At 44.6% G+C, this 14,736-nt stretch overlaps 1 long non-coding RNA gene across 1 annotated transcript in view; it reads left to right on the top strand.

Moving 5' to 3' along the window:
* LOC137312848 (uncharacterized) overlaps positions 1 to 14,736 on the top strand; it is a 65,022-nt gene that overhangs the window by 49,320 nt on the left and 966 nt on the right. The window lies entirely within an intron of this gene.

Genomic DNA, 14,736 nt, shown 5'->3' with positions numbered 1-14,736 from the left:
GAGCCAATTATGAACACAGACCCCACCATGAACACAGGCCCCACTTTGAACACATCCACCCCACTCTGAACACTGTCACCACATAGAACACAGACCCCACAATGAAAACGAACCCCACTCTGAGCACGAACCCCACTCTGAGCACGAACCCCACTCTGAGCACGAACCCCACTCTGAGCACGAACCCAACTCTGAGCACGAACCCCACTCTGAGCACGAACCCCACTCTGAGCACGAACCCCACTCTGAGCACGAACCCCACTCTGAGCACGAATCCAACTCTGAGCACGGACCCCACTCTGAGCACGAACCCCACTCTGAGCACGAACCCAACTCTGAGCACGAACCGCACTCTGAGCACGAACCCAACTCTGAGCACGAACCGCACTCTGAGCACGAACCCCACTCTGAGCAAGAACCCCACTCTGAGCACGAACCCCACACTGAGCACGAACCCCACTCTGAGCACGAACCCCACTCTGAGCACGAACCCAACTCTGAGCCCGGACCTCACTCTGAACAGAGATCCAACTGTGAACACAGTCCCTCCTCTCAACACAGAATCCACTATGAGCACGGACCCCAATCGAAACACAGACCCCAAGGCGAACACAGTCCCCACTCTGAACACAGCGCCACTCTGAAGCAGAACCAACTCTGAATACAGTCCCCACACTGACCACAAAGCCCATTCTGAACACAGACCCAACACTGAACGCAGATCCCACTCTGAACACAGACCACACTCAGAACACAGACTTCACACACAACACAGACCCCACTCTGAACACGGACCCACACTGAACACAGACCCTGCACTGAAGATGTCTGTGTTCTTATAGAAAGAGCTTTAGTGTACATCTCGACGACGCTGTTCCTCTCTCCTCATTTCTTCTTCACCCCCGTGGCTCCTCCCACCTTTGGAACATTACATATGTCATTTCAATTCTCCTCTCCTCTTCATCCCCGAATTCTCCTATTCTCCTATTCTCCTATCCTTCTGTAAATCTTCTTTAAATCTGCTTTTTATTTTCCCCATTTTACCAGCCTGACTCAGTAACCGAAAAATTTTGGTCATTTTCCAAATGAATTGCTTACTTTGCATACAAAGAAACAAAGCAACAAAGCCACCTCATCGACAGAATATATTTTCATACGGGACAGAGATTGCTCAGGGGGAAGGTGGAACTCTGTTTAGTTAAATGCTGAATTCTCACAAAATTGTATCCAGTACAAACTATAATAAACCGCACTGTGTCAAATGAGGGGAACACCGTGAACATTCACCTCTGGGAACTAAATAGCCGAGATAAAATTACTGTGCGGTGTTCAGGCCTTGAAATATTTAGTGGCAGTAATGAAAAGATGCCCTTTATATATCCTGAATTGTAAAGAGGCTGTTAGGTGTCTGCAAGTGCCTTCAAAAGCTGCTTTAAAACCATTTTTTTCAGAGAGAATTGCCTCCATCTATCTCTTTAAGCTGCACTCTCTCACACAGTATGCACGCAGTTGAATCCTTTATAAATTATTCTGTGTTATCGATTGATAAACAAACCTGACACTGAACACAGATCTCACACGGAACACAGACACCTATCAGAATACAGACTACACTCTGAACACAGACCCCACTCTGAATAAAGACAGCACTCTGAACACAGGCCCAACTCTGAACACAAACCCCACTCTGAACACAGACCCCACTCCACATGCAGGCATCACACTGAACGCAAACGCCACTCTGAACACAAACCCCACTCTGAACACAGACCCCACTCCACATGCAGGCATCACACTGAACGCAAACGCCACTCTGAACACAGACCTCACTCTGAAAAAAGACACCACTCTGAACACAGACCCCACTTTGAACCCATACACCCCACTCTGAACTCAGTGCTCACTCGGAGCAGAGGCCTCACTTTGATTACAGACCTCACTCTGAACACATACACCCGACTCTGAACACAGTGCTCACTCGGAGCAGAGGCCTCACTTTGATTACAGACCTCACTCTGAACACAAACCCCACTCTGAACACAAACACCCCATTCTGAACACAGGCACCACAATCTGAACGAAGAAAAACTGAACAAAGACTTCACTCTGAACAAAGACAGCACTCTGAACAAAGACAACAATCTGAACACAGATACCCCACTCTGAACACATATACCCCACTCTGAACACAGACACCAATCTGAACACAGATACCCCACTCTGAACACATATACCCCACTCTGAACACATGCACCCCACTCTGAACAAAGACACCACTCTGAACACAGGCCCCGCTCTGAACACAGGCCCTCTCTGAACACAGGCCCCTCTCTGAACACGGACCCCACTCTGGACACAGACCCCACTCTGAAATTTTCTGTGTTAGTGTCGACAGAGCTTTATAGTACATCTGGACGATGCTGTTCCTCTCTCCTCACTTCTCCTTCACCCCAGTGGCTTCAGCCACCTTTGGAACATTACAGATCTCATTTACATTCTCCTCTCCTTTTCATCCCCGAATTCTCCTCTCCTCCACTTTAGTTCTTTCTGTAAATCTTCTCTAAATCTGCTTTTCATTTTCCCCGTTTCACCAGCCTGACACAGCAACTGAAATATTTTGGTCATTTTCCAAATGAATTGCTTACTTTGCATACAATGGAACAAAGCCACCTCATCAACATTATATGTTTTCATAAGGGACACAGATTGCTCAGGGGCAACGGAGGTATCTGTTTTTTTGAAGTTCGAATTCAACCAATATTCTGTCCGAAACAAACTGTGAGACAGGGCTTTGTGTCACACGAGGACAAACGCTCCTAACATTCAACCCTGGGATCTACAGATCTCAGGTAGAATTGTTATGTTTTTCTCAAACCCGAACATATTTCGTGCCAGTAATAAAAATAAATCCTCAATAGTCCCTGAACAAATAAAGTTGCACTAAGATGCCATTCAAGTGCCATCAAAAACCTATTTAAATCCTGTTTCTTCAAAATTATTTTCTCCACCTATCTCCTTACCCCGCACTGTTTGTCCATCACATTCTGCACGCTGCTGAATTCTTTTTAAAGCAATCTCCGATATCTGTTTACAAACAAAGCCTGGCACTAAATACAGACCGAAACTGCATAAGGGCCATATTCTGAACACAGGCCCCAGTCTGAAGATGTTTCTTGTTAGTGTACAGGAAACTTTATTGCACATCTGGACGATGTTGTTCCTCTCCCCTCACTTCTCCTTCACCCCGCCCCACCCCCTTGGCTCGACCCATCTTTGTAACATTAGTTATGTCATTTACATTTCCGCTTCCTCTTCCTCATCGAATCTTCCTCTCCTCCACTTTACTTCTTTCTCTAATTATGCTGTAAATCTGCTTTTATTTTCCCCATTTTAGTTGCTTTCCTCTGCAAACATAACACTTTGGTCAGTTTTCAAATTAATTCCATACTTCGGACTCCCAGCAACAGAGCCACCGCATGGACAGAATATATTTTCATACGGGACAGAGATTGCTCAGGGGGAAGGAGGAATTCTGTTCAGTTAAAGGCTTAATTCTCATAAAATTGTATTGACAACAAATTATGAGACTCGGGCCTGTGTCACAGGAGGGGAACAATATTAACATTCACCCCTGGGAACTAAATAAAGAGATCAAATTACAGTGCGGAGTTCAGGACTTAACATATTTAGTGCCAGGAATGTAAATATGCCCTTAATATGTCCTTAATTGTAAAGAGGGTCTAAAGTGTCTGCAAGTGCCTTCAAAAGCAGTCGAATCCTTTTTAAATTAGTCTGAGGTATCTATTTATAAACAAAGCCTGACACTGAACACAGATCCGACACCGAACACAGACAGCACTCTGAACAAAGACACCAATCTGAACACAGGCCCCACTCTGAATGCGTACTGCCCACTCTGAACACAGGCCCCACTCTGAACATATAGTCTAATCAACACATCGTCATCAGACTGAACGCAAATCCCAGTCTGAACACAGAAACCCACTCTGAACACAGACCCCACTCTGAAGATTCCTGTGTTCGTGTAGACAGAGCTTTATTTTACATCTGGACGATACTTTCACCTCTCCCCACTTCTCCTTCAAACCCCGTGGCTCCACCCAGGTTTGGAACATTACTTATGTCATTTACATTCCCCAGACCTCTTCATTCCGAATTCTCCTCTCCTTCACTTTAATTCTTTCTGCAAAACTTATTTAAATCTGCATTTTATTTCCCCCATTTTACCTGCCTGACTCAGTAACTGTAACATTTTGGTCATTTTCTAACTGAATTCTTTACTTTGCATCCCAAGGAACAAAGCCGCGTCATCGACAGAATATATTTTCATGCGGGACAGTGATTGCTCAGGGGGAACGGAGCTATCTGTCTTGTTCAATTTCGAATTCAATCAATATTCTGTCCGAAACTGTGAGGCAGGACCTTGTGTCACATAAGGAGAAAAACTCTGAACTTTCACACCTGTGACCAACAGATCTCAGTTAGAATTGTTATGTTTTGCTCAGACACGAACATGTCTCGTGCCAGTAATGAAATACATCCTCAATGGTCCTTGAACTGATAAAGTTGTTCTATGGTTCCATTCAAGTGCCGTCAAAAACCTATTTAAAGCCTGTTTCTTCAATGTTATTTTCTCCACCTATCTCCTTAACACGCACTATCCCTGCCACACACTCTGCGCGCTGCTGAATTCTTTGCAAACCAATCTCCGATATCTATTAAAAAACAAATTCTGGTCCTGAATACAGATCGAAACTAAACATTGTCCCCACTCTGATAACTTTCCCCGCTCTGGGAACACAAAGCCCACAGAAAGCGTGGTGGGAGGCGGTGTAATCAATGTAGCTGTGAGAGCCGGTATTCTTTATAAGTCCGTGAATTGGCAGCGTTGCTCTGTGGTGCAGATCACGTGCACGCAAAAGAAAACCTATTTCTTCAAAAGGCTTTTCCTCCATTTTCTCTTTAACCCGCAATCTCTCCCACATTCTGCGTGCAGTCGAATTCTTTGTAAAGTAATCTGAGGTATCTATTTATAAACAAAGTCTGACACTGAATTACAACCACCACTGCATAAGGGCCATGCTCTGAATTGAGGCCCTTCTCTGAACATAGACTTCATTCTGAAGATGTCTTTGTTAGTGTACAGGATACTTTATTGTAAATCTGGACGGTGCTGTTCCTCTCCCCTCACTTCTCCTTTACCCCGCACCACCCCCTTGGCTCGACCCATCTTTGTATCATTACTTATGTCATTTACATTTCCCCCTCCTCTTCGTCATTGAATCTTCATCTCCTCCACTTTACTTCTATCTCGAAAGATGCGGTAAAGCTGCTTTTTGTTATCTCCATTTTAGTTGCTTTTCTCTATAAATATAACACTGGTCAGTTTTCAACATAATTCCTTACTTTGGATTCTTCGCAACAAAGCCACCTCATCGACAGAATATATTTTCATACGGGACAAAGCTTGCTCAGGGGGAGAGGAATAGCATCGTCCAGATGTACAATAAAGCTCTGCCCACACTAACACAGAAATCATCAGAATGGGGTCTGTGTCCAGAGTTGGGCCTCTGTTCATTGTGGTGTCTTTGTTCAGATTGGGGTACATGTTTTCAGAGTGGGGTAGATGTGTTTTCAGAGTGGTGTCTGTGATCAGAGTGCTGTCTTTGTTCAGAGTGGTGTCTTTGTTCAGAAGGGTGCCTGTGTTCAGAATTGGGAGCATGTGTTCAGAGTGGGGTGTCGGTGTTCAGAGTGAGGTCTGTATTCAAAGTGGGGTCTGTGTTCAGAGTGGCACCTGTGTTCAGAGTGGTGTCTTTTTTCAGAGGGAAAGGCGTAATTCTCACAAAATTTTATCGAGAACAAACTATGAGACACCGCCCTGTGTCACAGGAGGGGAACACTATGAACATTCACCCCTGGGAACTAAATACACGAGATAAAATTACTGTGCGGAGTTCAGGCCTTGAACTAATTAGTGCCATTAATGTAAAGATGCCCTTAATATATCCTGAATTGTAAAGAGGCTGCAAGGTGTCTGCAAGTGCCTTCAAAAGCTGCTTTAAAACAAATTTGTTCAGAGAGCTTTGCCTCCATCTATCTCTTTAAGCTGCACTCTCTCACAGTATGCACGCAGTTGAATCCTTTATAAATTATGTTGAGTTATTGATTGATAAACAAAACCTGACACTGAACACAGATCCCACAGTGAACAGAGACCAATGACGGTACACAGACCCCACTTTGAACAAAGACACCACTCTGAACACAGGCCCAACACTGAACACAGGCCATCTCTGAACACAGAGCACACTCAGAACACAGACACGACTCTGAACACAGACCTCACTCTGAACACAGACACCGCTCTGAACACAGACCCCACTCTAAACGCAATCCCCATTCTGAACACCAACCCCATTCTGAACACATTCACCCCACTCTGCACACAGGCTCTATGAACACAGGCCCCACTCTGAACACAGACCCCACTCTGAACACAGGCCCCACTTCGAACACTGACCTCACTCTGAACACATACACCCCACTCTGAACACAGGCACCACTCTGAAGACAGACCCCTCTCTGAACATGGACCCCACTCTGAACACAGACTCCACTCTGAACACAGACACCATTCTGAAGACAGACCTCACTCTGAACACAGGCACCACTCTGAACACAGTCCCCACTCTGAACAAAGACACCACTCTAAACAAAGAACCCACTCTGAACAAAGACCCAACTCTGAACACAAACCCCACTGTGTACACAGACCCCACTCTGAAGACCTGTTTTAATGTTGACGGAACTTTATTGTACATCTGGACGATGCTGTTCCTCTCTTCTCACTTCTCCTTCACCCCCGTGGCTCTACCCACCTTTCCAACATTGTATATATCAATTAAATTCCCCCTCCCCTTCATTTCGAATTCTCCTCTCCTCCACTTTCGTTGTTTCTGCAAATCTTCTTTAAATCTGCTTGTTATTTTCCCCATTTTACCAGCCTGACTCAGTAACTGAAACAGTTTGGTCCTTTTCCAACTGAATTGCTTACATTGCATACCAAGGAACAAAGCCACCTCGTCAACTGAATACGTTTTCGTAAGGGACACAGATTGCTCATGGGAACGGAAGGATCTGTTTTGTTGAATTTCGAATTGATTCAATATTCTGTCCGAAACAAACTGTGAGGCAGGACCTTGTGTCACATGAGGAGAAACACTCTGAACATTCACCCCTGAGACTTAAAGATCTCAGGTAAAAATTGCTTTTTGTAGTTCAGAGCCTAACATTTTTCGTGCCAGTACTGAAAGATGTCCTTATTCGCCCCGGAAATGGTAACGTTGCTCTCAGGTGCCACTCAAGTGTCTTCAAAAAACGGTTCAAACCATTTTCTTTCAAGTTATTCCCTCCATCTATCTCTTTAACCCGCACTCTCTCTCTCTCTCTCTCAGCTTCTGCACGCATTTGAATTCTTTGTAAAGCAATCTGAGTAATCTATTTACAAACAAAGCCTGACACTGAACACAGTCCCCACTCTGAACACAGACCCACTCTGACATAGCACCCACTCTGACACAGAACACACTCTGAAAACAGACCCACTCTGAGACAGAACCCACTCTGAACAAAGACCTCACTCTGACACAGTTCACACTCTGAGACATAACCTACTCTGAGACAGACCCCACTCTGACACAGAACACACTCTGAAAACAGACCCACTCTGACACAGAACCCACTCTGACACAGAACCCACTCTGACACAGGACCCACTCTGAGACATAACACACTCTGAGACATAACCCACTCCGACACAGAACACACTCTGAGACAGAACCCACTCTGACATCGAACACACTCTGAAAACAGACCCACTCTGACTCAGAACCCACTCTGACATCGAACCCACTCTGACACAAAACCCACTCTGACATCGAACCCACTCTGACACAGAACCCACACTGACACAAAAGCCACTCTGAAAACAGACACACTCTGACATAGAACACACTCTGACACAGAACACACTCAGACACAAAAGCCACTCTGAAAACAGACACACTCTGACACAGAACACACTCTGACACAGAACACACTCTGAAACAGAATCCACTCTGACACAGAACACACTCTGACACAGAATCCACTCTGACACAGAACACACTCTGACACAGAACACACTCTGACACAGAACACACTTTGACACAGAATCCACTCTGACACAGAACAAATTCTGAAAACAAACTCACTCTGACACAGAACCCACTCTGAGACAGAAGCCACTCTGAAAAAAGACCCACTCTGAAACACAACACACTTTGACACAGAAGCCACTCTGAACAAAGACCCCACTCTGAAGATTTCCGTGTTAGTGTAGACAGAGCTTCATTGGACGTGTGGACGATGCTGTTCCTCTCTCCTCACGTCTCCTTCACCCCCGTCGCTCCACCCACTTTGGAAAATTAAATATTTCATTTACATTCCCCTCTCCTTTTCATCCCCGAATTCTCCTCTCCTCCACTGTAGTTCTTTCTGTAAATCTTCTTTAAATCTGCTTTTTTTCCCCCCATTTTACCAGCCTGACCCAGTAACTGAAATCGTTTCGTCTTTTTCCAAATGAATTGCTTACAAAGGAATTGCATACAAAGGAATTGCATACAAAGGAACAAAGTCACCTCATCAACAGAATACGTTTTCATAAAGGACACAGATTGCTCAGGGGCAACGGAGGTATCTGTTTTGTTGAAGTTCGAATTCAACCACTATTCTGTCCAAAACAAACTGTGAGACAGGACTTTTTGTCGCATGAGGAGAAACACTCCGAACACTCACCCATGGGACCAACAGATCTCAGGTAGAATTGTTGTGTTTTGCTCAGACCCGAACATATTTCGTGCCAGTAATGAAATACATCCTCAATAGTCCCTGAACTGATAAAGTTGTTATAAGGTGCCATTCAAGTGCCGTCAAAAACCTATTTAAAATCTATTTCTTCAATGTTATTTTCTCCACCTATCTCCTTACCCCGCACTGTCTGTCCCTTATATACTGCGCTCTGTTGAATTCTTTGTAAAGCAATCTCCGATATCTATTTACAAACTAAACCTGACACTGAATACAGTTCGAAACTGAACATTGTCCCCACTCTGAACACTGTCCCCACCCTGAGTACACAGAGCTCACAGGAAGCGAGGTGGGAGGCGGTGTTATCAATGTAGCTGTGAGAGCCGGTATTTTTTAGAAGTCCCTGAATTAGCAGCGTTGCTCTGTGGTGTCGATCATGTGGACGCAAAAGAAAACCTATTTCTTCAAAAGGCTTTTCCTCCATTTTCTCTTTAACCCGCACTCTCTCACACAATCTGCGAGCAGTCGAATCCTTTGTAAAGTAATCTGAGGTATCTATTTATAAACAAAGTTTGACACTGAATACCGACCACCAATGCATAAGGACCATACTCTGAATAGAGGCCCCTCTCTGAACACAGACCACAATCTGAATACAGGCTCCAGTCTGAACACAGACCCCACTCTCTACATGTACCCGACTCTGAGCACAGACTCCATTCCGAAGATGTCTTTGTTAGTGTGCAGGAAACTTTATTGTCCATCTGGACGATGCTGTTCCTCTCCCCTCACTTCTCCTTCACCCTCCATGGCTTCACACACGATTGTAATATTACATATTTCATTTACATTTCTCCCTCATCTCCGTCATCGAATCTTCCTCTCCTCCACTTCATTTCTTTCTCTAAGTATGCTGTAAATCTGATTGTTATTTTCCCCATTTTACTTGCTTTTCTCTCTAAATATAACACTTTGGTCAGTTTTCAACTTAAGTCCTTACTTTGGATTCCTACCACAAAGCCACCTCATCGACAGAATATATTTTTCATCAGGGACAGAGATTGCTGAGGGGGAAGGAGGAATTGTGTTTTGTTGAAGGCGTAATTCTCACAAAATTGTGTCCAGAAGAAAAAGAGACACTACCCTCTGTCACATGAGGGGAACACTATGAACATTCAACCCTGGGACCTAAATACCTGAGATAAAAGTACTGTGCGGAGTTCAGGGTTTAAAATATTTCGTGCCACTAACCCGCACTCTCTCTGTCTCATATGCTGCACGCAGTTGAATTCTTTGTAAAGCAATCTGAGATATCTATTTACAAACAAAGCCTGAGACTGAACACATTCCCCACTCTGAACACATTCCCCAATCTGAACACTGTCCCCACTGTGAACACTGTCCCCACGCTCAACAAAGACCCCACCCTGAACACAGACCCCACCCTGAACACAGACCCCATTCTGAACACAGAATCCACTCCGAACACAGAGCCAACTATGAACACAGACTCCACTCCGAAAACAGACTCCACTCTGAACACAGACCCCACTCAGAACACAGAGCAAACTATGAACACTGACCCCACTCTGAACACAGAGCCAAATATGAACACAAACCCCACTATGAACACAGAGCAAACTATGAACACAAACCTCACTATGAACACAGACCCCACTCTCAACACAGACCCCACTCTGAACAGTGTCCCTATTCTGGAAACAGAACCCACAGGAAGCGGGGTGGGAGGAATTGTAATCTAGTTCGCTGTTTGAACCGTTGTCCTTTATAATTCCCTGAATTGGCGGAGTTGCTCTGAGCTGCCGATCATGTGCCCTTAGAGGAATGTTTAAAAACTATTTCTTCAAAGGGCATTTCCTCAAACTTCTCTTTATTCCGCACTCTCTCACACTTTTTGCGTGCAGTCTTTGTAAAGTATCCTGAGGTATCGATTTATAAACAAAACCTAACATTGAATACCGACTCCCACTGCATAAGGACCATACTCTGCACACAAACCCCTCTCTGAACACAAACCCCAATCTGAATACAGGATCCACTCTGAACACAGACACCATTCTGAAGATGTCTTTGTTAGTGTACAGGAGGCTTTATAGTACATCTGGACGATGCTGTTCCTCTCCCCTCACTTCGCCTTCACCCTCCATGGCTCCACTTACCTTTGTTACATTACATTTGTCATTTACATTTCCCACTTTCTCTTCGCCATCGAATCTTCCACTCCTCCACGTTATTTCTTTCTCTAACTATGCTGTAAATCTGCTTTTTACTTTCCCCATTTTAGTTACTTTTATCTGTAAGTATATCACTTCGGTCAGTTTTCAACTTAATTCCTTAATTCGGATTTCTAGCAACAAAGCCACCTCATCGACTGAATATATCTTCATACGGAACAGAGATTGTTCAGGGCGAAGGAAGAATTCTGTTTTGTTGAAGGCGCAATTCTCACAAAATTGTGTCCAGAACAAACTGTGAGACAGGGACCTGTTTCACATGAGGGAAACCGCTGAGAACTAAATATCTCTGATAATATTGCTGTGCAGAATTCAGACCCTCAAATATTTAGAGCCATTAATGAAAATATATCCTTAATAAGCCCTAAATTGGTAAAGTGATTCTAAGGTGACGATCAAATGCCTTCAAAAACTGCTTTAAAACCAATTTCTTCAGAGAGCTTTGCCTCCATCTATCTTTTTAAGCCGCACTCTCACCCATTCTGCAAGCAGTTGAATCCTTTATAAATTCGTCTGAGGTATCGATTTATAAACAAAGCCTGACACTGAACACAGATCCGACACGGAACACAGACCCCATTCTGATCAAAGACCCCACTCTGAACACTGTCCAAACTCGGAACACTCCATTGAAAGGCAAACAAGGCAAGGCAGTACAAAATAAATGGGGGGGTACTGAGAGGAGAAGAGGACCCAACGGACCTTGGTGTGCTTGTCCACAGATCCCTGAAGGTAGCAGGACAGGTAGATCAGATGGTTCAAAAGGCATACGGGATACTTTCCTTTATCACTCTGAGCACCGATCCACTCTGAACACAGACACCACTCTGAACACAGACAAACATTTAACGCAAACCTCATTCTGAACACAGACTCCACTCTGAACATAGATCCCAATCTGAACAAAGACCCCATTCTGAACAGAGACCCCACTCTGAACACAGACCCCAATCTGATCAAAGACCCCATTCTGAACAAACACCACTCTGAACATTGGCCCCATTCTGAACAGAGACCACACTCTGAACACAGACCCCACTCTGAAGATGTCTGTGTTAGTGTTCACGGAGCTTTATTGTACATCTGTTCCAAAGAAAAAAAATAGCATTTTCTATCTTTACTATTGGCTAAAATTCTCCAGCTCTGGCAACATCCTCGCAATTCTCTTCTGTCCCCTCTCCAGTGCAATCACATCTTTACTGTAATGTGGTGACCAGAACTGTAGCAAGTACTCAAGCTGTGGCCTAACCAAAGTTTTATGCGGTTCTCGCATAACCTCCCTGCTCTTGTATTCTATGCCTCCGCTGATAAAGGAAAGTATCCCGTGTGCCTTTTGAACCATCTGATCTACCTGTCCTGCTACCTTCAGGGATCTGTGGACATGCACGCCAATGTCCGTTGGTTCCTCTACTCCTCTCAGTATCCCCCCATTTATTGTGTACTCCCTTGTCTTGTTTGCCTTTCACAAATGCATTCCCTCACTCTTCTCTGCATTGAATTCCATTCGCCACTTTTCTGCCCAACTGACCAGTCCATTGATATCGTTCTGAATTCCACAGCGTTCCAACTCACGATCAACCACACGACCAATTTTTGTATCATCTGCAAACTTCATGGTCAAGCTCCCCACATTCAAGGCCAAATCAATAATATATACCACAAAAAGCAAGACACCTACTATCGAGCCCTGTTGGACCCGAAAGGAAACAGCCTTCCAGTCGCAAAAACAACCGTCAACCACGGTAGGAACAACTCGGGTTAGATACAGAGTAAAGCTCCTCCTACACCGCCCCTTCAACACTCCCAGGGCAGGTACAACAGAGGTTAGAGACAGAGTCAAGCTCCATCAACACTCCCATGAACTGTGTGTGGGTGTCAGTCCCACACCCGATGAGATCTACCAACAGAGGCCGGGATGTAGCCTGCGCCTTCCGCAGAGATCACAGATGTGATGCTGTGATCCTGATTGTCTCTCTCTCTCTCTCTCTCTCTCTGTCATTCTACTCTCTCTCTGACCAGTCCCTATCACTCGTTCTGTCATCGTCTATCGCTCTCTCTGTCTATCTCTCCCCTGTTTCTCTATCTGTGCCTGTATCTCTCTCTCTTTTCTCTCTGTCGGTCTCTCTCACTCTCCCCCTTGTCTTTCTCTTTCTTCCCCTCTGTCTCTTTTTATATTTCTGTGCTCTCCTTCTCTTCCTCTACTCTATGTCTCATCCTCTTTTCTATCTCTTTATCTCTCTCTCTCTCTCTACTATCTCTCTTTCTCACCCTACTCTATGTCTGTCTGTCTGTCTCTCTCTCCTAATCGCTCTACCTCGACTCTGTCTGTCTGTCTCCACTCTCCCTATTTCTCTTGCCCTCTATTCTCTCTCTCTGTACCTCACCTCTCTGTGATAATAAATTAATTGGCAAAAAATCTAGATGCAAAATGAGGACACACTTTGCACTGAGGTTTATTAAGATCTCGAATGCAACATCTGAAAGAGCGGTGGAACCATATTCCAACGGCACTTTCAAAAGGCAATTTGCAGGGTGGTGGGGAAATAGCTGGGGTGTGGGACTAAATTGGGCCGTACTTTCAAGGAGCCAGCACAGGTATGAAGGGCCGAATGTATGTTAACATTCCAGGATTTCGCAGACTATACAGCTTAGAAACAGGCCAATCGGCCCAACAGGTCCATTCCAGTGTTTATGCTCCAAACGAGCCCCCTCCCCTCCTTCTTCATCTAACCCTATCAACATGTCCTTCTATTAATTTCTCATCTCACTGAAACATATAAAATAGAATATAAGATCCTGAGAGGGCTAGACAGGATAGATGCTGAGATATTGTTTCCCCTGGCTGGCGAGTGTAGATCAAGGGGGTAAAGTCTTCGGATAAGAGGTCAGACATTTACGACTGAGATGAGGAGGAATTTCTTCACTCAAAGGTTTGCGAATCTTTGGAATTCTCTATCCTAGAGGGCTGTGGATGCTCAGTCGTTGAGAATATTCAAGGCTGGGACTGATCGATTTTTGGACTTTAGGTGAATCAAGGGATTTGGGGATCGGGCGGGAAAGTGGAGTTGAGGCAGAAGATCAGCCAAGATCTGATTGAATGGCGGAGCCGGCTCAAGGGGCCATACGACCTAATCCTGCTCCCATTTCTTATGTTCTTATGATATTACTCTCTCATGTGTTTATCTTGCTTCCCCTTAAATCCATCTTTGCTATTCCTCTCTACTACTCTTTGTGGGAGCGAGTTTGACATTCTCAGCACCACCTGGGTAAATAAATTTCTCCTGCATTTATTATTCGAATCAATTCGATTTATTAGTGACGATCTTATAATAATGACCCCTGGTTCTGGTCTCCCCTTCAGGTGGAAACATCTCTACGTCTACCCTATCAAACACGTCATTAATCTTAAAGACCTCTAGCACGTCACTCCTCAGTCTTCTCTTTTCCAGAGAAAAGAGCCCCAGCTTGTTCTCTCTTTCCTGACATGTGTCATCTCTCAGTTCTATGATATTGTTTCATAAAACTGTCCTAGATGTACTCTAGAAATGTATTGCCCTTATGTCCCAGTCTATGTGAAAATTAAAATCTCCCTTCATAACTGCTTTGCCTTAGC

This window comes from Heptranchias perlo, unplaced genomic scaffold (genome assembly GCF_035084215.1).
Source record: "Heptranchias perlo isolate sHepPer1 unplaced genomic scaffold, sHepPer1.hap1 HAP1_SCAFFOLD_44, whole genome shotgun sequence".
NCBI classification, from domain to species: Eukaryota; Metazoa; Chordata; class Chondrichthyes; order Hexanchiformes; family Hexanchidae; genus Heptranchias; species Heptranchias perlo.
Note: the sequence above shows the minus strand (reverse complement) of the source record. Positions and strands in the feature narration are given on the sequence as shown.